Source organism: Parasteatoda tepidariorum, chromosome 2 (genome assembly GCF_982258835.1).
Source record: "Parasteatoda tepidariorum strain Cologne lab strain chromosome 2, Ptep-v5.0, whole genome shotgun sequence".
In the NCBI taxonomy this organism is placed as follows: Eukaryota; Metazoa; Arthropoda; class Arachnida; order Araneae; family Theridiidae; genus Parasteatoda; species Parasteatoda tepidariorum.
Window position 1 is genome coordinate 116,262,143 of NC_141756.1, and position 26,183 is coordinate 116,288,325.

At 31.0% G+C, this 26,183-nt stretch overlaps 1 protein-coding gene across 3 annotated transcripts in view; it reads right to left on the reverse strand.

Moving 5' to 3' along the window:
* Positions 1-26,183, reverse strand: part of LOC107455730 (uncharacterized) — a 56,896-nt gene that overhangs the window by 26,516 nt on the left and 4,197 nt on the right. Inside the window, exon 1 of one of the 3 annotated variants that reach the window (XM_016073403.4) lies at positions 11,034-11,216. The exons of the other annotated variants lie outside the window; for them this stretch is intronic. The gene's annotated coding sequence lies outside the window, so the exon portion shown is untranslated. Of the gene's footprint in view, positions 1-11,033; positions 11,217-26,183 lie in introns of those variants that run through there. 3 annotated transcript variants of the gene reach the window in all.

Sequence of the window (26,183 nt, forward strand, 5' to 3'; positions counted from 1 at the left end):
AACTGTTCAATGTGGACCATCCAACGAAGTAGGCGTTACTGCCGATGTAGGCGTATCCAGATCAAAGTGGGCGTTCTTGCCAAGGTAGGCGTGTTCACATCACGTCCGAAGGTCACCAATGTGAGGAGAGTAGTTACAGACCATGTCAACCTTCATCTATGAAAAGGTACCCCGACATAGAGTCGAGTTAACATGTCTTATATACTAGTGAATTGTAGTTGTAATTTTGTAGTGGTAGATACGCTACACTTACAATAAATAAGATATATTTTCATACTCTGGAAATAAGAAATATTTCCAGAGTATATATATATAGAGAGAGAGAGAGGAAACATTTTAAAGGGAAGAAAACTATTAATAAATAAAATAACCATCTTAAAAAATATTAAAAAAAAAATATTCACTAAAAAGGCGGAAAATTAAACAAGGAAAAGATACAATATCGTCATCAGCTCTCACGATTATATCGGCAGAAAGAGTTTTTTCTAATATTGTATTAATAATAAAATATAGAAAAAAATATAGCAATAGAAAAATATATAGTGCGAGGAGCACCAAAAAAATTGAAACGAAAAAAGAACCTATTAAGCAAAAAATACTAAATGAAACATAAAATGTAGCTAATAAAATGTAGCTAATTCAAATGCCTTTTTACTTATCGACATCTTTCAGAAGAGATTTATAGTATTATCGTATCAAGTTTACTAGAGTGCAAAATATGAAAATATAAGCGTAAAAAGATGATAGTGGGATATATTTCATGGTGCGTCCTTACTGTACTCACTGCGCAAGGTAAATATATTATACTGGATAGTTCTAAGTTTTTAATTAGTAAAAGGTTAAATTTTGATCATAAAATTTTCATTTTGTTGATTTTTAGAGAAATTATTAACATTTATTAGATTAATATTTATACAGAATTAAAAGAGTTTGTCGATTTGTTTCTAGAATTAATGAACATAGTTACAAATTCTTTTAGTTCTATTTATTTCAGAAAAAATAGTATTTAAATAAATGCTTTTAGATACATTAGATTTCCACGAAATTAGTTCAGTAACATAAAATTTAAAATCATTCCTATCAATGCAGATATTTTCTTCTTTATTAATATTTAAATCCAAAAGTTTAAAATTAATATTAGTGTTTTGATTATGTAGCAAGATTAATTTCTCGTTCAAAAATGTAACAAAATTGTGTAATTTAAAAAAAAAAACATAATTAAATCATCAAAAATTAATAACAAATTTAAGAGTAGGAGTATTATTTTTTTAATAATAAGTTAGCAAAAAATAAGTTAGTTAAAAGTGATGAAAAATTTGATTCTTGTGGTACTCCATCTATTTGAACAAAAATATGTTTTCCATTGTTAAGATAATAATTAAAAAGACGAATATTAAATAGAATTTTTCAATAATCAAAATCGCAAATAAGGATATTTTCATAATCTAAGTAATAACTGAAAGAAAAAACATATTTTAGTTTAGAAAGGGGAATGAAGACATCTTGATTTAAATTTTTTCAATTTCTTTGATGCTCCTCACACTATTGCATTGATATAGTTTGCATTGGCTGTATTAATACAACATCAGACACTCTTTTTTTTGCGGCTATAATCGTGTGAGCTCATGGCATTCTCATTTTCCTTATTTTGTTTTCCCGACTTTTTTGTTTTGTAATTTTTAAAAAACCATTGCAATAATAACTTTTCTTCCTATCTTTAAAAATATTAATTGTTCTCCGTATTTTCAACTTATTTCATGGGTTCTATGTACTTGAAGCGTATGAGTAGTAAATGAAACCTATTATTATTTTTTCAAATTTTCTTCGTTAATTTCTATTCTCTCATTATATATAAATAAGTTGGCCTCCCTCAAACCGTTTACCTGTGAACTTTTTTTCTCAAAATTTCTGGCTTAATAAATAAAATACAAATACTGATCAGTATTAACTAACCAGCAGCGGTAAATACAAACACTGATCAGTATTAACTAACCAGCATTTCAAAGAATTACTGAGAAGTGCTGTTACTAATTATTCACCAAATTTTAAAGACTGATCAAGAGAGGTAAAATAAAAGTGTTTAATTTGTAATATTAAAATTCAATACACATATTTTGTACTTTCACTTATATGTTCTCAATAAATATAATTTATGTAAAAAAAAAATTAATACCTTTTTTGCATACCTTTTAAATACGTATGTAATTGCGGCTCTTGAAAAAATTCAAATTTTGGAAAAAGAGCTATATATATATATATATATATATATATATATATATATATATATATATATATATATATATATATATATATATATATATATACAAGGGCGCCGGCAGAATAATATAAAAGGGGGTGCAACCCTCTAACAAACTACCCTCCCCTCCCCCTCATCCCAAAATTAAAATATTCTGCTATTACATTTTGTTTTGTTCTTACATATACTTTCATCTGTTCATTTTTTCAAGATACATTTCTTCATTGTTAGCAAGATATTTAAAAAAAAGTATGAATTTCTTGTACTTGCAAATTTTGCCCAGAGACGATTGCGCTGGCATAGCTACTGACTTTGAAACACAAATAACTACAAACAGTAGTTTCGTATACTAACGTGTTTGTGCACGCTTAACATTATTTATTGTGTTGATGAATTTTTACAGTTGCGAGAAGTCAGCTTGTGCTATACACCTTTGTTAAACTGAATAACTAATAGAAAATATAATATTATTTACATTTTATTAAAGGAAATTTAAAAATATAGCTTAGATATCTGCCAAGTTTGTGAATGCTCAGAGTGCGTAAGAAAAGAATCAAAGATGACTCAGAATTCATTGAAAAAGTTAAAAACAGATTTGGACAGCAAACAAGACGATTACAATTCTTGTTCGATTAAACAATTTTTTAATTTTTATGTATCAATAATTACTTAATTATTTGTTTTTCCATAAAAATATGTTTAAAAAAACAATTTTGTAACAAAATTTTTCTGTATCTCTTTAATTGTTTTAAAAAAAAGCCAGGGGGGTGCAAGTGCACCCCCTTGCACCCCGCTGCCGGCGCCCTTGTATATATATATATATATATATATATATATATATATATATATATATATATATATACATCATTGTATTGACACGATATCAATCTTAAAGGCATTCAGTTTCAAAGGGAATTCATTTACAAGGTGAAGATTTTTGTGGGAATGTTGAAATCCTTGTCATTCAGGAAACAGATTCACTTTACAAAATGTTTTATTTCACGGACACATTTAAAATAATTCAAAGAAAATAATAACAGAAATGTTATTTCCCTTGAGATCCTTTTTATCTCTCACAAGCATAATTGTGCCAAACACAATGCAACCAAAGTATAAAGAAGAGAGAGAGAGAGAGAGTTTATCTTTTGGGTCGGATCATGATCCTTTTTTTTTTTTTTATTCTGTAAAGGTTGACCTTGATTGTTTAAGTCTCATCAATGCAAGCTTCTTCTCAGCCTTTAGGAAAGGGGAACAAACATATAAAGGTCTGAGGAAAAAAAAACCAAATAAAATAGTTCATTCAAGAATTAATTTCCACAATTCTTGCACCAATTATTACAGCAGGTGCCTTCTCCAAATTCATTCCCTATTTTCTATGTAGTTCAGGCAACGAACCACAAAATGTTAACTTAAAAGTTTGATAGATCTGTAGTTTCTTTGAATAACGTACTATAAATATTTCCTATTGATACGTGGTGACGTTTCATTGTAAAACAAGTCTTTCCTTTTTTTTTTCTTCTTTCATTTTAAGAAATTCTTTTAATTTTTATGGTTTTGATCATTTTTGAGTAGCAGTACTAGCCTTGGACACAGAATCTAATTTTTTAGTCTAACTTCATCATCTAAACACCTACCCTCACCCCCTTTCTCAGAGTAAAGGGGAAAAAAAAACCTGGTCTTTCAAGACTTTATTTTACCGGATTTCTCTGATCTTAGTCACCGGTGGCATATATTTTATTCTTGTTTCTAGTTGCGGCTTATTTTTATACATAATATATATTTCAAAACACCTATATTTGCCATTAGAATTAGGTATAAAGAGTTCTATTTATTTTTTAAAAATATACGATTTGACCTTTTTTTTTTCTTGTTTAAAAAAATGTCGAATTTTTTGATACTTTGACCTGAAATTAATATATTTCCCTTTACTTCTGGCATGTTTTAGTTAAATTCCTTAAAATTTCCCTGACTTTTCCAAATTGGGTAAATTTTTTAGTCTTATCTTTGTTCTGTGGTCACCTTAAAATTCTTTAATAACACATCTTTCAAAAAATACATTAGCAAGAATATTTAAAATCATATTCCAGAAAAAAGAGAAGGAAAAAAAAAAAAAACGAGTAAAAGTATGCTGCTTACAGAACCGACAACACCGTTTATTCTTTAACAAAACTATAATTATAATGTCTCTCCGCAAAAACCATTTATCAATACAATAAATAAATGAAAAACATACTGCGGACATTTCGCAATACCGTAATAATACGAAGTCAAGGTCAAGGTTAACGAAAGTTGTGATACAATAAAGTTGGAATTACCTAAAGATTATGCAAGAATGAGTTATGCCTAATGACTCTATGCATTTTCAATTATTTGCTTCGTTTCCCCCCCCCTCCCTTTCTTTTTAAGAGAAAAATAAACATAAGTTAAATTTTTTCCCTATTCACTTTAAAATAGGAAAATGTAGATACGGAGTTTTCAGTGGCATGAATAATGAAATAATAATTTATTCTTGGGGAAAGACAAACGCTAGTGTTCCATAACTATAGCTTTTTTAATAAGGCTAGCAGGCTCCGCTGAGCCAAACCCCTGTCAATTGTTTCTCATTCACTGTTTATTTATTCTCAAATATAAATATAAAATATTTCCCACAGAAACATTGAACATTTTTTGTACGTAAATGTGTTAATCGTAATGAAATAGACGATTACACAGATTAGAAAAATAATAATCTGCACCAGAAAAAAAAAATTAATCCCACGAATACAGATAGTGAGACTTAATAAGAAGAAAAGAAGAAATAAATGCGAAGTAATTATGAAATTTCAGTTCTAAAGATATTAGCCAGGCATCATAAAACTTTTCCCTCGCCTCTATTTTCAACGAAAAATACAAACGATTTTAAAAATGCTAGCAGATGTAGTACGAATAATTTTTTGAATACTAAAACCATAGAAGAATGTAGAAACTGAAAAAAATGGATGATATCTGTTGCACAATAATAATAATATTAAGTCAAAATAAAGTTGTCGTTAAGTTTCAATAGTTCAATTATAATCAAAGTTTGGACAAACACAGGTTTTTAAGAAAAAAAAAAAAAAAAAAAAAAAAAAAAAAAAAAAAAAAACACAGCCAACGCGGGTTTCTTCCACGATAAAAAAAAAAAAAAAAAAAAAAACAAAAACAATTTCGCCTGAAGATAAGTGAGTTTTTTCAAGTATATTCTACATGCATACTTAAATATACTAAATACTAATATACGTTACATGATGAAAATATTTCCAAAAAAAAAAAAAAAAAAAACAATTGTTATAAGAATAACTATTTCAATCATTTTTATGTCTTCTAAATGTACAATGAAAAGATTCTTTGAAAAATGTAAAGTATAATAAGATCTGTGATTAGTTTAAAATTATAAATAAACACATAATTTGTTTTAAGGTTATTAATGTAATTTCCAGAAGCATTGTAAACATTCATGAAACGAATTACACTTATCTTTTTGTTGCATATGGTATGTTCATTCGTATTTTTCGATGCATAAATTCTTTATATGCCTTACAACGTACAATAAATTATCAATTCTTATCTTTATTATGCATTTGTTTTTGAAGTGAATGAAAAAAAGAATTAAAAATTTAAATGCTAAACATATTCCACGTATATAATTTAAGATTCTAACGCACATGCAAAAATACTAATTAAATTTAATTAATTAATGTACGAACGAGTATATGAACAACACATATACGCAATATGCATTCACATTCAATTAATAAATAATTATATGTTCACTAAATAATTTCATCATTCGTTTGTAATTAATAAATTTTTTTTTTCAAATAAATTACTAGAAAATAAAAGTAAGATTAGGAAATATTAAATAAAGTACAATTTTGGTACTCGTTAAAATGGAAAATATAAGTTTAATCTCAAGTGTCATGACAAGCTCGTGAAACTAAAATTTTAAAGTATCAATATTAGATAAAATTTAAAGTATTTCAAAGTATCATTATTGAAATATTTAAACGTCTCTAGCAGCAAAATAACTTAGGCCCTAATTCGAACAATATTCACGAATCTTGGCTCAATAAAAGTTCAAAGAGCCGTTATTTTTCGATATTGCCCTATATAGAATTGTCAGATTCACCCGATATTTTACAGCCACTTTACAATCAATATCGGCCTTATATAGAATTGTCAGATTCACTCGATATTTTACAGCCACTCTACAAGCAATATCGGCCCTCTATAGAATTATCAGATTCACCCGATATTTTACAGCCACTTTACAACCAATATCGGCCTTATATAGAATTGTCAGATTCACTCGATATTTTACAGCCACTCTACAAACAATATCGGCCCTCTATAGAATTATCAGATTTACCAGATATTTTACAGCCACTCTACAAACAATATTCGCCCTATATAGAATTATCAGATTCACCCGATATTTTACAGCCACTCTACAAGCAATATCGGCCCTATATAGAATTGTCAGATTTACCAGATATTTTACTGCCACTTTGCAACCAATATCGGTCCTATATAGAATTGTCAGATTCATCCGATATTTTATATTCCTTATTCAGCCAATATAGGACGTATATTGGCTAATATACCGATACTGGCTATACGTATACGCATATTGGCTAATATTCACCATATTATAGAACTAATATTTTTTATTTTATAACCGTCGTTGAACAGCCGACCCAATTTTGGATTTCCGACAACTCATGTTCAACTCCGTAGCCTTACGATTTTGAACCCATCCAGAAGACAAGGAAACTCCTGGATCAGTACCCCCAGAGGTATGAGAACTTGGACTTTGTGACTTTTCAGATTTAACGTGCATCAGTCACCAGTTACTACACGAGGAGTCTTCGGCCGGCAGGGATCAAACTCACGATATTTTTCATGGGCCCAGTGCCCTACCAACCCAGGGCTAAAGAGAATAGAAGGGCTGGTTCACTCCTTTGAAGTAACTCTAGCCGCGCCAATCCTCCGATTTTCTCTAGTGACATCACTTTGGCGTAAAGCTCGCACTTTTACTTCAAGAACGGAGCGTTCGGCTTTACTAGCTCTAACTAATATTAGATCATTTCTTTTTGCGAGATATTCTAAGACATTTAATATTTTCTATAATGAATTTCCTCAGTTTTTGCAGTGAATTTACAAGAATTTAAAACTATCATAGAAATGCCAGTTTGCGCGATTGCAACTTGCAAAAATTCTGATACAAAAACAAAAGGAAAAAATATAATTTTCCGCGTCTTCCCTAAAGTAAATGAACAACTATGTAAAGAATGGATTCCGAAATGACACAGTTAATATTAAACAGCAATACGTTTATTTTGTCGTTAAGAACTTTTATAAAAATTCATTATCTAAATAGAAACCGCCTCGTTACTTCGAAAAGAAAGGCAGGTGAAAAGAATTAAAAAATGGATAAAGTCAAAGAAAATTAAAATGTAAATAAAAAGTTTTAATAAAATATATAGTATATAGTTGAAATTCTCTTAATTTCTTAACATATTTTTTAATATAGTTATTCTAAATATTTATGATTTTTTTTAAAAATTATATTCTCTTCACTTTAAATATCTATAAATTATATCATCGTAAATTTAAATATTTATAAACAATTGTAAAATTTTTAATGTCATTATGAACCTAAATTATTATTTTGTTTCAGTAATTAGCGCTTAAGGTTGATGTTTCCTAATGATTAAGTATGAACAAATTGCTATTAACGCCATATTTTAAAATCACGTATTCTTAATTTAACTTAACTTATCGTTATAAAAAGAATGTGTAGATAAAAAAAAGTGTCGATATATGCTTTCATTTTTCTTAATAATTAAAGTTAAAACTGAACTTTTTAAAATTAAGTATTTATAGTGTCATTTTCGCCAACTAGTAAAACATTTTTATAAGTTTAATATGGTTTTTTTTTTTTTTTTTTTTAAATATAATAACCAAGAAAGTTTTTTTTAAACTATGTTTATGAATGGAAATAATGTGTTTATTACGTAAAGTTTGAAAGCTAATAGCCAGAAAAAGTCTAACTTATTTTTACAAAGAGAAAGATGCTAAGTTATCATATCTTTGCTTGCGATCTCCGAGATCTGTGGACACAGTGACGTCATGAGGAGGGAAATCGTAGCTTCAGCTCTAAGAGCGGAGTGAACTAGCCCTTCGATTCTCTTTAGCCCCACTACCTACCAGGCTGTCAAGGCCCTATAGGATTAATATTAAAAAAATTAGACGTTCCAATATTGGTCCCTCGGTGCAGGTTCATATACAGTCTCTTAGCGATTTCACAGTTTGAACTGATCTTATCTAAAATTCAGAAAATATTCTTTCTAGTCCCGATATCATAAGAGAAGGAGTGAATTGATTTGAAGAAATGTTTCGACTTTCAACTGATATCATAAATTATTATAATTATTATTTTTTTTTTTAAAGCCAAAATCTGGGTTTAATATTCTAAACTTTGCCTTTAAATACAGATTTTTTTTTTTTTTTTTTTTTTTTTGTCAAAAGGTACAAGAGATGGAAACAGATACAATATACACAGTCCAGTCACATTAATGTGACCACCTGTCAAAAGCCAGAATAACCACCTTAGGCAGAGCGGACCGCTACGAGACGTGCAGGAGAAAGTCAATTAGGTTTCTGAAAGTGTTCACTGGGATGTTGAGCCATGCCGACTCCAGTGCCGTGGCCAGCTGTGCTAGATTACGCGGTTGAGGATCCATGTCACGAACAACCCGATCGAGGTGGTCCCACAGATTCTCGATTGGGTTCAAATCCGGTGAGTTTGCCGGCCAGGGGAGTACGGTAAATTCATCCTGGTGCTCTTCGAACCACTCACATGTACTGCGAGCTGTATGACACCTCGCATTATCCTGGTGGTAGATGCCATCATTCTGAGGGAAAATCATTTGCAAGTAGGGGTGGACATGGTCCGCATGGACAGATACGTACTTGTACTGATCCATCGTGCCTTCCACAATGATGAGTGCACCCAGTGAATGCCAGGAAAACATTCCCCAAACCATAACGCTCCCTCTTCCAGCCTGCAGCTTTCCGGCAATTGTTGCAGGGTGTTGCTTTCAGACGTTTCACGCCGTATACGCCAACGTCCATCTGTCCCATGGAGCATAAAATATGATTCATCGGAAAAAGCCACCTGTTGCCACTCTGTGGACGTCTAGTTGCGGTACTGGCGTGCAAATTCCAGCCTTCGTCACCGATGAACAGCAGTCAGCATAGGTGCATTAACCAGGCATCTGCTGCGGAGGCCCATGCGCAGCAACGTTCGCTGAACAGTTGTTGAGGATACACTCTTGGTAGCCCCTTTTTTCATCTGGACGGTCAGTTGCTCAGCAGTTGCACGTCTATTCGTCTGAACGCATCTCCGTAGCCTTCATTCGCCTCTGCCATCTTTTGCCCGTGGTGCACCACATGTGCCACGCCGCTTGCTTTGTATAGTGCCATTTTGCCATGCACGGTATACTTTTACAACGGCGGTACGCGAACAGTTCACAAAATCAGTCGTTTCCGAAATGCTTCAACCCTTGGCCCGAAAGCCAATGATCATGGCCTTTTGGACGTCGGATAAATCGCTACATTTCTGCATTGCGCCAACGACTGAAATGCTTTTCGATGCCCTAGGACATCCAATATATGCACTACACTGTAATGTGCTGCCACCTACACTCTGCGATTGGTTATTTCACTTTGACGTCGAAAGTAGGTGGTGGTCACATTAATGTGACTGGACTGTGTATAATAGATATCTTAATCTAAAATGGGGCTATTTTGGTCTAATTTTAGTACTCAATACAGATTTTTTTTTTTTCAACTGACACACTAATTGCTACATTTTTTGTTTAAAAAAATCTTATTAATTCATTCTGAAATGTTGGAAATATGCAACATATATCCGTTGATGTATTTTAACAAAACCTGAAGGATTTACAATACAAAAAAAAAAGTATGCAATAAGTATTATATGTTTGTATATTACACATCATTTGTTTTATAGGTAACATACTATAATTTAGCAATGTTTTTTAATTATGCAATTAGCTCATTTGTTCATCTTAATTTTATTTTCAAAAATCAAATTACTAAAATATGTTTTACTTTATATACTTTTGTATAAAAAGTTACTAATTTAAATTTATAAAACAATAAGTTGAATTTCAAAGAACAATTTGGTTCGACATGTCATTATTAAAACACTTCATTATTAACATGTCATTATTAAAACACTTCAGTGCGTCTCATAATTTGATCTAATTATTATAATACAATGCTTGATGTAATAAATATTCTATATTTATATAATATATCGCCTAATTTATCCTATCGTTAAATTTATATTATAAATCGTCTAATTTAACGAATTGATACACTAACGTAACGAAGTGCAAACCGGTTTCAGACAGATAAAAACAATATATATATATATATATATATATATATATATATATATATATATATATATATATATATATATATATATATATATATATATATATATATATATATATATAAACCTTGTGTCCCCCCCCCCTTTTCTTTCAACCTACGTCAATGCCTATTATACTCTAATAATATGTAATGCCAGTTTAAATATAATGATAAAAACATATTCTAAAAATTCATTATTATATATTTCAATTCACTTTCAAATTAACATTGCTTTTTATTTAATTTTTTGCTCACTTTAAAGAGAGCTGGTGAGAAAAGGAAAAGGTACCTGCAAGATTCCCTGCAATGAGTCACCATAAACCAGGTTTCTCTACCGTTCGGCGAAAAGCACGTGTTTTACGTAATCAAAACAAGAAGCTTCTGACTGACTGTTCTAGAAATTTTGAAGGAAGTGACACAAATCGAGAGAAGCCTTTTTTATTTTAATCAACTGACCGTTCTTCTTTCAAATAATTTTTATTTCGCCAAAGCTGGTTTCGGTTTGGGAGGGAGGGGGCGGGGAGAGAAGCAAGAGATCTCTGCCATCTAGTGAGTGATCTCATTAATATTTAATTTACATATTCATGGTATTTTAAAATAAAAAATTGATTTCACTTCAAAATTTCAAACCGCTTTAACTTAAAAATTTTTATTGAAAGTAAAATATAAAAGTATTTATAACAGTATTTTTAAAACACTATTTTTATTTTCAAAATTTAATATATATTTTTATAGAATCTATGCGCAAAAGCTAAAAATAAATATCTTAAAATTAATTTTAAGTTTCAAAAGCACTAAATATTTTCCGGGGCTGTTTTTTCCGCCCCCAACATTTTTGTTTCGTCGTTATTAAATGCTAACAATACATACCTCCATTTTCTTTTTATTATTATTTCTTTTAATAAAACAAACAACAGAATAAATATAAGCATTTTTTAAGAGAAAAAAAAACTGCTACTGGCAATAGCTTGCCAGCTCCTGAAACCGCAGCTCCCTTCAAATACCTCTCAAAGCTTATTTCAAAGAGAAAGTCGAGATAACTTGCAACACTTTAATTTTATTACGGCAACCATTATTTTCTTACAATCAATTGTTAAGAAAACGAAGACCCTTCCAAAAATTGAAAATACCCGTTCAAAAAACCATAAAGTTCTAAGAGGCATAAAATTTCTAAAATGCTAAATCCAAAAATTCACTTGTCTTCTGGACTGGGTTCAAAATGAGTTGAACATTAGTAGTCGTAACTCAAAGTCGGTTGTTCAACGACGGTTATAACATAAAAATGAACTAATAATGAGCCGTGGTGGCTCAGGGGATAGAGCATTTGCCTTCCCATGAAGGTAAACCAGGTTCAAATTTCAGAGCTGGCTAGTCGATATGAATTTCACACCCGGCTCGCACCGACCACAGTGCTGACGTAAAATATCCCCAGTGGTAGGCGGATCTTGGGTTGGAGTCCCCTTGCCATCAGCATATAACCGTGGGAATTTTTCGAACATTTAACGAACATGGGGGGTTAATTCCATCAAAAAGATCTCCACGAAGTCAAATGTCTCCTTGTACTTGATCCAGGAGTTTCCTTGTCTTCTGGATTGGGTTCAAAATGACAAGGTTATGGAGTTGAACCATTAGTAGTCGTAAACCCAAAATTGGGTCGGCTGTTCAACTTCGGTAATAAAATAAAATAAAACGAACTGATAATAAATAATAAAATTAATTTTAGTTCCAGAAAACGGTTTCACTTTTAAAAATGTAACGATTCGCCATTGCTCAATGATTCAAATGTTATTGTGAAGGATAGGGGTTCTATTCCCGGTGGCGGCTTAAAGCTCAATCAGTTTTAGATATATGGGTACAAGCAGACCCTGGGAAGCGTCTTTCAACTTAATCTGTGAAAATAAGTTAAGTCATTATTTAATTTTTTTTTAAACGAAAATCAATCTGCGTTTGAAACTTACGCGCCTGATTAACATTAATTGATACGTAATGTAAGATTGCTAAAATGATGAATTTTTTAAATTATCAACAACGGATGTTGATAATTTAAAAATAATTATTCAGCATTATTACAATCTTACGGTTAAAAGTTATATTACGATCTGGAACTACTAATGAAAATTACTTCACGACTGTCATCTCTAATGAAATAAGGGAAAATCTACAGCATTTTGAAAATATTTAAAAAACAAATTTTTTTTTTTATTTGTGTAAATTATTGTTTAATGTTTATTTTGATCTTAATTGTTTTCTAAATTATGAGTTTAAAACTAAGAGAATTGATTTTTTTATGATCATTATTATAGAGTAATTCAATATTACATTTTAAAATTAAGTTATTTAAATCGGTGTCAAATTATTTAAAATTTTTATTTTTGTACAAATTTCATTAGTATACTATTATAAATTACAATGAAAGAGATTCGTTAAATTAACGATCTCTTTATGATTTAGAAATTAACCATCAGATTCATACACAATGTGATGCATGCAAAAATCATCTATATATATATTTCTCTTACACGGCGACAAAAAAAGCCTCATTACAACTCCCCGAATGGCAACGCTAGAAAATCGACCCATGATTGCAGCTAAAAATGTCACATGCCAAATCTAGCTGAAGTGGCTCAACATATAGCGCTTTTAAAAACGGGAACTGAAATAACCAGAGAGAGCATTTTCACCAAATGTGATCTCTTCCGAAATTCATCCTATCAGCTGCAGCAATCTCATACTATTAAGCTAGGCAGAAGTGAGTAGTCTTTGTAGATAGATCTCTATTTTAGTATTTTGTCGAAAGCGCTTTTTTTTTTCACGAATTTATATATTACGAATTTATTTGACTATTTTTAATTTATATCACGAATTCATTTGTTTTATTATTGTTATTAGTTATTCATTGAAAAATGAGTCTCAGTCGTGCTGTTACGCTTTAAGATTTTATACTATAGCACATTTCTAATAGGTTTGACGAATTACATGTCATTTATTTGAATTCAAATTTATTTTAATGACTTAGTATTTACTAAAAAGATGTAATTTTTTTTAAAAAAAAAAAGTTGTTATATGGAATTGAATGATTGTTTTAAATTCTTAGAATTTTGTGCATTAGCAATGTACCTAAGTTAGTAGCGAACGAAGCGAGCTTGGTTTGCGAAGCAAACCATATAAGATTGCGTAGCAATTTTCGGGGGTTGGCGAGCGTTAGCGAGCAGGGGGCGCAACCCACTAGTAGTATTTAATATATTCCGTCTATTTGGTAAGGGAAAATATTATATTACGGTTGTGAATTCACCGAATTTTTTTATGTACATAATCTTTCATTATTTTAAAAAAATGATTATGATTACTTTTGTTCTCTAACATAAGAGAAATATTTGGACGTGAGAGGCACAAGTATAGGCAAACAGAGTTATTGCCATATTATGAGACGCGCACTCTAAGATTCTTTGTAAAATCTTAATTATCAGGTAACCTTTCCTTACGGATTGTTGGTTATACCCATAAATAATACGGGACTCGTGAAACAGAAAAATAATTGAAAACAACAAAATGAATAAAGCGAACCGTTTAACTAACTTTAATTACGAGGGGTGTATTTAAAGTAAGAGCCGTTTGAAAATAAAATCTAAACAGAAGAAAATTTTCATGATGCAAATTTATTTTTTGACTTTATATACGTTTCTCTTTTTTAAATAGTTGCCAAGTTTGCTTAAATACTTATTATACCATACAGCTAGTTTTAGAATACCCTCTTCATAGTAACCTACCGCCTGCTCCGATAACCAAGACGACCGTTTTCTCTATCGTTGTACTGGTTGCCGCCAAAATGATGTTTAAAACATCGGAAATGATGAAAATCACTCAGCGCAAGATCTGGGCTGTATGGAGGGTGAGCCAAAACTTCCCAGCCAAAAGAGTCCAATGAAGCTCGGGATCGGAATGAAGCTCGGAAGAGTCCAATGAAGCATTATAAGAGAATCGTTGTCACGGAGTAGCAAAATTTCCTGTCAGCAGGAAGCTTCGTAAACTAGACCCTGGCTGCACATATTCACGGGCACGAATGTGCCCGTGAATGTTTGCAGCAGCAGGTTTTTTGCCGACTAAAAACGCATCATACGCGGCGGGGGACTTGTTAAACTTAAGACATTTAAAGACAGACGGCTTAGAACTGACCGTACAGGTCAACTACGTAGCTGTAACAGTTCTCAAGAAATGTTAGGACACGACGCACACGTCACCTATTAGTGTACACAACAAAACGGCCCTTAATTAAAAAATAACATTCGTACAAACATTTTTCTTCTCCTTTATGTTAAAATTTCATAATTTTGTCTTTTTTTTAAAAAAATCATTTATTGTTGACATTAAATTTGTCAATATTTTAAACAACAAAGAGCACTTTTAGGAAAAGGGCCGGGGAAAAACTTTTCTCACATGTTACTCTGAAATACGTCTAAAACCCCTCAGGATATTAAAAACCCCTTCAAAATTTTTTTGCCGTATCTTCCGGCCACCAGACGGTGAGTGGAAAGTAGGCCTGGGCAATATACCGTAATACCGTCATATACCGGTATTTCTTTGATACCGCGGTAATGATATTCGGAAGTATATTCTTCGGCAATACCGAGTTATTGAACTTCGGTATGCCTGCACCTCTCGGTACTCACCGCTAGCCAATATCTTCGGCCGACCGGCGGCGAGGAAGTGGCTGTATGGTATGGTATCTAGGAGGTATTGGTATGGCACGTGACTGATTTAGGGGTGAAGAACTCAAAGGCTTGCGCGTAATATTTACGGTACCTCCTCTCGGCAGCTAGAAATTTCTCCTACAATATATTGTGGTATCATTTGACTTTAAAGCGCATGCGTCATATCCGTGGTATTGGCGATATCGGATTTCAAACACCCGCGCGTTATATCAACCCTCCATGGTATACTTAGTTACTGATTTTGGTTTCATTTTGAGAATAGCGTGCTTCTGATTTTAAAAATATCCGAGATTGTCGGATCTCCTTGCGATGTTTATAATTGTGTTGATATTTATAATTGTTGATGTTTATAATTGTGTTGATGTTTATAACTGTTTTGATGTTTATAATTGTGTTGATGTTTATATTAGTAATTGATGTTTATATTAATAAAATTTTTCTGTTTTAAAATAATGATGCTTTATAATTAGTTGATTCCATGGGATAATTATGCTGCGAGCTAATATAGGATAGGTACCCCATTTTTTTTGAATGATGCTCTTTAAACACATTAATTTTTAATTGCAAAATAGTCTTAGCATTTATAATATACATAACAATTTAATTACCGCGGTATATCATAATATCGTGATATGAAGCTCACAATATACCACAATATCGAAATTCTGACATTGCCCAGCCCTAGTGGAAAGATGATACAACTATGTATTTCAATAAAGAAGTAAGCATAAACAAAAGCCCGGAAATTCAACGAGAAAAGTTTTGATTAGAAAGTCACTGCTAGCTTATTGTTATTTAAGCATCATCATAGTTGGTCAGACAGCCAATGCCTTCCACTGAAGATTTCTCTATAACGACTTCCGATTTATCTTTGATCTCCCAATTCTTTTCATTAATTGCATGAAAATCAGACTCCACCGAGTCAGTCTTCCACGCTTTCTTGTTAAAGTGGTTCTAAAAAGCAGCATCTTTTTCTATTGTATTGTCATCACTCATCTGAATCACGTGGGACATCCAATTCATTCTATTTATTTTTATGTATATTAAATAATATCGAGTTGTTTATAAATCTTGTACAGTCCAAAGTTAAATCGCCTTCACTAGTTATTGTTTTCACATTTACCCCACCAAGTATACTCCGCAAAATCTTTCTCTCAAATAGTGCGATACAATTTTCCTCCAGTTTTGTCATTGTCCAAATTTCAGAAGCGTATGTCATGAATGGCTGGACTTTTTATTTATTCTGTAACTTATACAACGAGACGATATTTTGGATCACTTGATTTCGTTTTTATCGAAAGTAAATGAGAGTGCGAATTCTAACTTTTTAAGATTCACAAAATATCTACGCTATCATTTGATTCTGGTAAATATTAAAGCATTATCATTCAGAATAATTTAGATTATTTAAAAGAAGTTCATGATTTGAGCATGATTTTTATTTCACTGATTCGCATTTCACATATATTTAAAAAATTCCGCAAACCATAGATTCTGCTTATTATTATTATTATTTTTTTTATTATTATTATTTTCTATGGGGAGTCCCAAATCGGGAGAAGGGAAAATTCATTATTTTGTGGTGAAAAAGATTTTACAAATCTTAAAACTCTTTTGTAACTACACTCATTGTCATAAAAATGAAAGCACCTAGAAAAAGAACGAAATTTTACATGTGTGTTGATATGAGTAAGCGATTAAAAAGTGATAATTTATTGCAGTAAAAAAATTGCAAATCAATGGAGGTTTTAGTCATAGAGTTGACATACTGACCCTACTACAACTCTTGGAATCACCTGTAGTGCGAATGCAGGATGCGATACGCTTGGTCAATGGAGGCACACAAATCACTTATGATGTTCCCCCGCGACACCCCGTCTACAAGTTGCTGTCGACTGAACTGTCAAACTTTCCGAACCAAGTGATGCTTCTTCGGTGACAAACAAGGGGATTTCAGGGAATCGTGGAAACATTGTTATGGCACCCTTATTACTGTGTGAGCATTGCTTGTATTTTGCGTTCTATTTTACAACCGATCGTTGAACAGCCGACCCAATTTTGAACTTACAACTATCGATATTCAACTCCGTAGTCTAGTAATTCCAGAAGACAAGGAAGCTCCTGGATTACTAGTAAAAATTTGCTATCGTAGAGGATTTAAATGATGGCAATAACCCACGTTAGCATTAAATGGAGAGGAAAACTAGATAAAATAAACAATGGTTAGTTTAACGGCAAGGGGACTTTAACACGTGATCCGTCTACCAATGAGGATATTTACGTCGGCACTGTAGTCGGTGCGAACCGAGTGCAGAATTCGCCTCGATCAGCCATCGCAGGGATTCGAACCCGGGTTACCTTATTGGGGAGCTCGATCCATGGAGCTACCACGGTTCTGAGCCTTTCTTACATAATTTTATAACCGTCATTGAACAGCCGACCCAATTTTGGGTTTACGACTATTCATGTATAACTCCATAGCCTTGTCATTTTGAACCGAATCCAGAAGACAAGGAAACTCCTGGATCAAGTATTAAGAGAAATTTGCCTACGAGGAGGACTTTTTGATGGAACTAACCCACATTTGCGTTACGTGAAGAGGAAAACCGCGGAAACCTTCCACGGTTAGCCTGATGGGATGGGAACTCTAACCTACCATCCTATTATCAGTGAGGGTATTTTACGCCAGCACTGAGGTCAGTGCGAGCCAGGTGCGGAATTCGAATCGACCAGCTATCGTTGTGATCGAACCCGGGTCACCTCATTGGGAGGAGAGTGCTCTATCACCAGAGCCACCATGGCTCTCTGAGCCTTGCTTGTTAAAAAATGGCTCCGTAAAATGTCATGAGTGGCTGAAGGATGTCACGAAGATACTAATGGCTAAATATTAGGGGGCGATCGTGGGTTGTATTCGATTTCTCTCCATAGCACTATACCAGCTGTAAAAGCTGTGTGCCACTGTACAGTGTTGGCAGGATTGAAACCTACCCATCGTTGCCTAAGTTTAATGTGGTATAGCTCTCGACGGGATTAAATTGCAACCGTATGGAAAAAGGTCGTTTTCCCTAATGAATCCAGATTTATTCTGGAACGTAGTGAACGCCTTAATCCTGACTACGCTGTTTCTAAAATTTTAAGTTTGAAAATAAATAAGACGTCTTACTTTGCATAAATTTTGAATTAGTTTTGAAGCAATCATATAGTTCATCTTTACGATGTTTCAATGCAAATCGCTATAAAATTATACTTTTCTGCAAGGAATGCATGCCTATAGCTAAAGACCTAAAAAAAAGGAGACCCCTTTAAAATTTTAAATTAGTTTCGGAGTTATAAGATTTTTGTGATTTTTTTTTTAATCCCGAAATAGTAACAAAATAAAAAAATTTTTGATAGATACAAAATCAAATATTCAGCCTTCATTAAAAATGGATTATTTCAATTAATAGCGGATGCTGTAATATCTATGAATATAGGCGTATAGTCGTTGGGGGGGGGGGGACACGTCCTTTCTCCCAATAATTTTTAGAATTTTTTTAAAATTATTTCTTTTTTTGACCGCAAAAAGCTACTTTTTAATTCATAAGTATAAAAGCTGAAAAAAAAATTTAAAATCTCAAATAGCTAATATATAATTTTACAAAATTTTATGATTATCACATTAATATAAGTCTTTATTTCAGTTTATATACGTCTTGAAAAACTATTTAATGACTTTTGAATTGGTCATAATTGTAGTTAGTTATTTAATTTATTTTATGCATAATAATTTTTTTTAAAAATTATAATGATTATTTATCAATTCTTTACCTTGCAGTCAAAAGTTTTCCAATATTATTTTAATTTGCTAGTAGGCTCCGTAACTCCCATAATGTGACACAATAAGCGGTACCAGAAAAATAATTTTACTTGATATACAACAAATGACAGGATATACTTGGCGCTATGTAGACTAAAGCAAAAACAACGTGAATAAAGCAGAACAGAAAGTACATACTCTGAGTATGAAGGGGTGTGAGGATCCCAAGGGGGGCACTTGAATTAGAGGCCACTTGAAAGAATGAAATGTCCGCAATTTTTTTGAAAAAAATAATAAAGCGTTATTAATTTCGCTCAGTAACTTGATTTGCAAAATTTATAAGAAATTTTAAACATTACTTAATGAGCTAAATATTTTACATTTAATTTCAAAGCACTTATTTTTTTGACGACATCTACCTGTATATTTTAGAATTTATTGTAAAAAAACAGTTCTGTTAGACTTAATTTAATTATTATCATAAAATATATGACAGGAAATTTTTTTGGTGCGTCTCCAAAAATATATTCATTTTTTCTCAACCCTGAATTGTCGAAGCAGTTTAAAAAGTCGTTTATTTCAGTTCAACCCAAAAAATTTCCTTGCGTGTTTTTTTCTCTTTTTTACTCAATCAATATTTAAATTTCCTGAAACAAAAATGTTTGTCATAAATTTACCACTGCATTTCAACTTTTAAGAACTGATACATGAAAACGTAACTTTTCGTAAAAAAAAAAGTATACACAATAAAACCAATGAATCAGCTAAAAATATTGAAATGCATGCCTTGCAATGAGCATTATAAGAAGATATTAACATGTATGTAATTACTTTTCCTTAAATAACTAATATGAAGCCAGAAAAAATCAGTCGATTTATTTCATTATTTTGAAATGTTGCAGAAATTTACCCAACATATTTCTGTTTTATATGAAAAAGTTTAAAAACTGCTTTCAAATAAAAATTTTAATTGTAGTCATAATCATCATTGCCAATACATCTATAAGTCCAGGGAAAAGAAAATAAATCTGCGAGCAGTTTTAGGTTTCAAACATTTTGCAGGTAGGACCCCAGTTTGCACAACCCAAAAGCTTGTTAACTTAGAATTGAATGCACATTATTATTTGTTTCATAATTCATTATTGCATACAAGTATTATCATTCCTTTTTCCCCCTATTTTTAGAGGGGGCTAATTTGTAAGGGACCCCTTGAAGCAAAAGTTTTGTAGGTGGGGCAGTCAGGTTTCATTATTCATTATTGTGAAGTATTCTCTTTTCTTTCCTTCCTATTTTTAGAGGGGGCTGATTCTCTTGGTGACAAAGTTTTTGCAGGCGGGGGGCCCAGTTTGTACATACAAAAGTTTCCTGAACAGAATTAGTGAATTAACTCACAACTAGCAGTATTCTCTCGAAATTTTAAGCACAAGCATTATGCTAACGATGCAGTTCCCTACAGTTATTTAAACTGCAAAACACTTACGTAGCTTCAGACTTATTCATAAAATAAAATTCTAAATAAATATTTTATTCATAATGCCAATAATAAAAAAAATTACAACAAAGACTGTTTTAAAACTGTATGAATTTGTATGATTTTTTTTTCCTCAAAAGGACATGGTGTAAGACAGCACCACCTTTATGGAAGACCCACCAGTTTGGCTGGGGCCGATCACATTTTCAAGTCAATGGCCAGCCCGAACCTTGACTAACTATAGTCTCAGTTCTACAAATAAGAACCTTCCTCAATAAGTAAACACCAAATGTTGTCATCAATATCATTTGGTTCTTAGACTTTGATGAAAATGGTTGTTTATTGAACTGAAACTATATTATGTCCTTTTATGTACTTTCAGTTATGCTTTATTAAAATTGTTTTTGCTTTAATATATAACGATAATTTATATTGGAGGTTTCAAGTGGAAATATTACGCTCTGTAAATTGTATATATATAAATATGTCTATGAACTAATATCGAGAATCCGTTTTCTTTCTACTGCCAACCTCCCTCTTTGTCTCAGTGACATCAAACAATACTTTTCTACTGACAATATTTTTATTCATTTCGGAGGAATTATTTTTAAATTTAAATTTCAGCAATTCGAATTTTTCAATGAATATGTTATTTGAAAGTTTCTTCCAAGATAAATTTGACAATTTAAAAACTTATTTACTAACAAGTAAAAAAAAAATTTTTTTTAAACTTTTCGATTTTAGTTTTACTTTGAATTCATATAGTTTTTAATTTTCTTTTAAACTTTTGCTGATGAATTCAAGATGAATAATACACCCTTTCATAAATTCCAAACTATTTTTAGAAATTAAATTATAGAGTTGTATTTTTTGCCAACGAATATTAATCTCCTAAAATATCTTGACTTTTTGCTAATTAATTAATCGGCATACCATTTAATGTCTTTTCTTCGTAAAGTTATTGTATTGATAATCAATTTTATAACTTTAGTTAAACAGTGTTAAATAAACTTTTTTTAAATGATGTACAAAAATTAAATAGTATTTATTTTATTATTATTACATAGGAAACAAGCTAACTCGCTCAATCCACAAAAAACGAGGACACGAGAATAAAAATTTTAAGATTCAAATTTTGTATATTAACAGCAAAAATGCAAGCTGTTTTATATATTAAGGAAAAAGAATTTAAAAAAAAATTTGTTGTTAATTTGCTTATTTTAATATATATAGTGACATTATATCTGTGTGATAAAATGAGTGCCAAAAATCTTTAAGTTTTATGGTATCATATACAGGGTCTTATTTATTATAAGACTTGGGAGGTCTGAGCCTATGGCCCCATATGTCAGGGAGCCAATTAAATTCTACAAATATTTTTTTTGTGTTTTTCTTAAAGAATTGTCAATTAGAATGAGTTAACAATTGAAATAAAGAAAAACAAATTTACTCATATATCATAATTTACTAACGCTATAAAAAGTTTAAAAGCATCTTGTACATCTAAATTTGAAGATCAATGGGGCCTCTTAACAGTTCTGTGCCTCAGATTTCAAAATCAGGCTATGCTTATACAGCTGAACAAAAAATTTTTCAAATCTCTGAAAACATACAAACTGACACACCCGTAAAAGAAAAAAAAAAAGTGACATTTATACCTCCACAGAAAAATTTCTTTGAATTTAAATTTGAAATTTTGTATTCAAAAATATTTTATTAAGATACTTTGAATAACAGAAGCGAAAATTTTTTTTTTTAATATTAGTTACTAAGTAGTGTAGACGTGACATGTTCCTCTTGTGTAATGTAATCTAAACAAACAACTCACAAATGTAATCTAAACAAATTAGAGAGAAAATTTATGTAAATGGCAACCATAAGTGCCACTAAAAAATTTTTCAAGAGTGAACTTATTTTTTTGACTAATTAACACGATCTAGTGTTGTTTACCAGAAATGTATAGCTTACTGCATCCAAAATGTACCTTTCCATGATAATGGCAAATATATTAAATCAATGGTTTGATTATTTTGTCAAAATTTTTTCATTTTATAAATTTATTTTTTACAGCAAACAAGATAAAAATAACAGCTAACCTAATAAATTTTTGTTACACCTTCAGTGAATAGTACTAGCAAGAAAATTATCGATGTAATAAGTGCTAATAAGTGAATAATACTAGTACTCATGAAAGTTCACTAATTTTTTTATGAAGCTTTTCATATCTTTACTCTCTTTTGTTTCATTATTTCTTGTTTGTAATAACTCTATAAATTTCGAGTTTTTTTAAAAAATAATCTCAATTTAACTTTAGACAGCATTTCAAAATGTTGGGTAAAATAAAAACTTGAACAAATTTAGGTACAACAGTAAAAATTTTGTTTAACACTAAACTGTTTGTTTAACTAACACTAAACATTGCAACACTTTACAATACAATACAACATACAAGAACTGGTCTTTTGACCAGTTATTGTATGTTCAGTGTTGAGCAAGTAGACGTTCAATCAATCGCATTCTTTTATTGTGGTGAGATATCATTGCAACAATTATGAACAATGTTTTCATTAAAATTTAATATTTTATTGAACAATTTAATATTTTATGTATCAAAGTTTTGTTTTAAGAATTAAGATTATTTTTTTTTCCATTTCTGTTTTTTTCTTTAACTTTAGTTTCTTTCATTAAAAAAAACATGCACTTTTTTAATAGCTGTTTGACAGTTTTTAATTTATCTCAAATATTTCTAACAGACAACTATTATGGTTTCTTCCCCCTTTATCTTATACCAATAATGTAGCTAAATTTTGATTACTTTCTAACAGTTACTAAAGTTACGTGGTTAAAAACTTTATTTGCTTCAAATAAATTTATAATAAGCGTCAAGAAAAGCTTTCTGTTTACAAAATTGACTACATAATATATATGCATTGAAAAACTTAACTTTTGTGGAAAGAAGTTAAAACAAAAAGTCATTAAAAAAAATTTAACAAAAAAGAAGGAAAAAAAAACTCTGTAAAAAAAGGTGCTTATCAATTATAGAGACTGTGAAACCAAGTTTGCCAACACTTAAGAACAATGTCAATATGTTGAGCTCCTGGGTAAAATCTCACAAACGTTTTCCTGCTATGCACTATTTACCCATTTTCTAACATGGAGAAACAAGCTTTTTGATGCAGAAAAGTCTGCACCAGAATGTTTGGAAAAAGGTGTTACTAATGCTCAGAGGGTTAATACATATTGGTAAATCAAAATATGACAAAATCCCGACCGTAAACGATAATAATATGTATAGAATACAATAATATCTCACATCATTTTTGATAACTATAATTATTGAATACAATATACCGTATATTCCGGCGCATAACGCGCCCCGGCGTATAACGCGCACCCGTAATTTCTAATAACTTTTTTTAAATTTTAAGATATACTCTTCGTATAATGCGCACAAATATTTGGATTGTACATGTGCAATATCTCGTCTAGTATCAATAGAAAACCAGAAAGCCTTTTATTGTGGGACATGTTTAGGTCCCACCTTACAGATAATACAAAAAAATTGTTGAAGGAATGTAACACCGATATGGCAGTTATTCCGGGCGGATTGACACCATTAGTTCAGCCATTGGACGTCTGCTTAAACAAACCATTTAAAGCCAATTTAAAAAAAACAGTGGAACACATGGATGTTGGAGGACGAGAAAACCTTTGCGAAAGGAGGACATATGCAGTTTGGAAACAGTGTGCAAATGGATATTAAAAGTATGGGATGAAATTAAGCCGGAGATGGTTAGAAAATCATTCAAAAAATGCACCATTTCAAATAATTTGGACGAATCAGAAGATAACTGTTTATTTATGGATGAGGGTAACGCAGATGATGAAGACGAAACAGATTGTGATGACGTGCCTGAAGAAATAACGGAAGACGAATATAATGAACTATTTATGTAATAACGAAAATCAATAAAGTATATAGGTAAAGGTATGTTATTTCTTTAAAATAAAAGTATTTTCTATATTTAAATTTTTTTAATCTATAATTTTTTATATTCGGCGTATACCGCGCACCCGTAAATTCTAATGTTAATTTTTGTATTAAAAGTGCGCGTTATACGCCGGAATATACGGTAGTCCCGATCATTATCAATAACATAACATTTTAGAAAGATAATAACCATGTTAATTATATGTAACAATAATTATTGAATATATAGTCCCGACTATTATCAGCAACACAACATTTTAGAAAGATAATACCATGTTAATTATATGCAACAATAATTATTGAATACAATATTATTTTGAATTTTTTTTTACCTTGTATTTGGGTAAAGAAATATTGACAAATGTAAAAATAACATAAATGAGTAAAATTAGAAAAATATAGTGATACACTGTTAAATATCAAAATGTTTTGAAAATACATCAAAATAGTAAAATTCTTCCTTGTCAGTTATAGGGACAGAATATTCATAATAAAGATATCTTAGAAAAGCAGTCGCGGAAATGTAGTTGCCAACACACAGTCCCTATAACCGGGAATCATAAAAAGGCTTGAAATTTAAATTTTTCTAGATTTTTTTTAGCAAAAACAATCTTTTCCAAAGATTTTTTAAGCTAATTTTAAATCCCCATAGTTTTCCATGTTCTTCCTGAGGCATGACTACAATTTGCCAATAAAATCTTAGGCATGGGTGCAAGTTGGAAAAAAGGCCAAGACTGAAATTTTTTTGACTGAAATACCTAACATACACAATACCCCCTCGACATATGCAAAATATCTAAGAAAACTTTACCATAATACATCAAGTTTAAATACTGTACAAAAAATATTTATTCATCTCTCTTTTGATAAAATAACAACAGGACATAAGAAAGTAGACCAATAACGTAAACATAAAAAATATTTTTAAGTAGTAGAGAGTAGATCTAAAAAATATTTTTAAGGACAGAAAAAAAATAATTAAGATTTCCGTCTTCGAGTCAGTCTTGTTTCCGTCTTTACTTCCGTCCGCGGACATTTTCGAAAGACGGAAATCCGTCCTGGGGACGGAAGACTTGCACCCATGATCTTAGGTATCAGCTATCAAAATATTATCTTAGATATCAGCTTAAATTTACTGATGCAAAAAGTTTACACTAATTTACAGGAGATTAAAATAATTAAAACAATTTTAAAACTTGTGTAAATAATATTTTAAGCATAATCCAAGTATGGCAACCACACAGCTTCTGTATCACCCATTTCCAGACTACTGACCCCATGTCCATGCTGAAAGTTTTAAAAGCACATCTTGGGAAAGAAATGCTTTTTGACATATCTATATGAAGATGAACAAAAAAAATTTTTCGCACACAGAAGCATAATATTTTTTTATTATAAATAAATTCCAAGAAAAAAAAATCCTGTAGCCTAGCAACGGACACTGTAGATTATTATTCATGTAAATTTTCTTT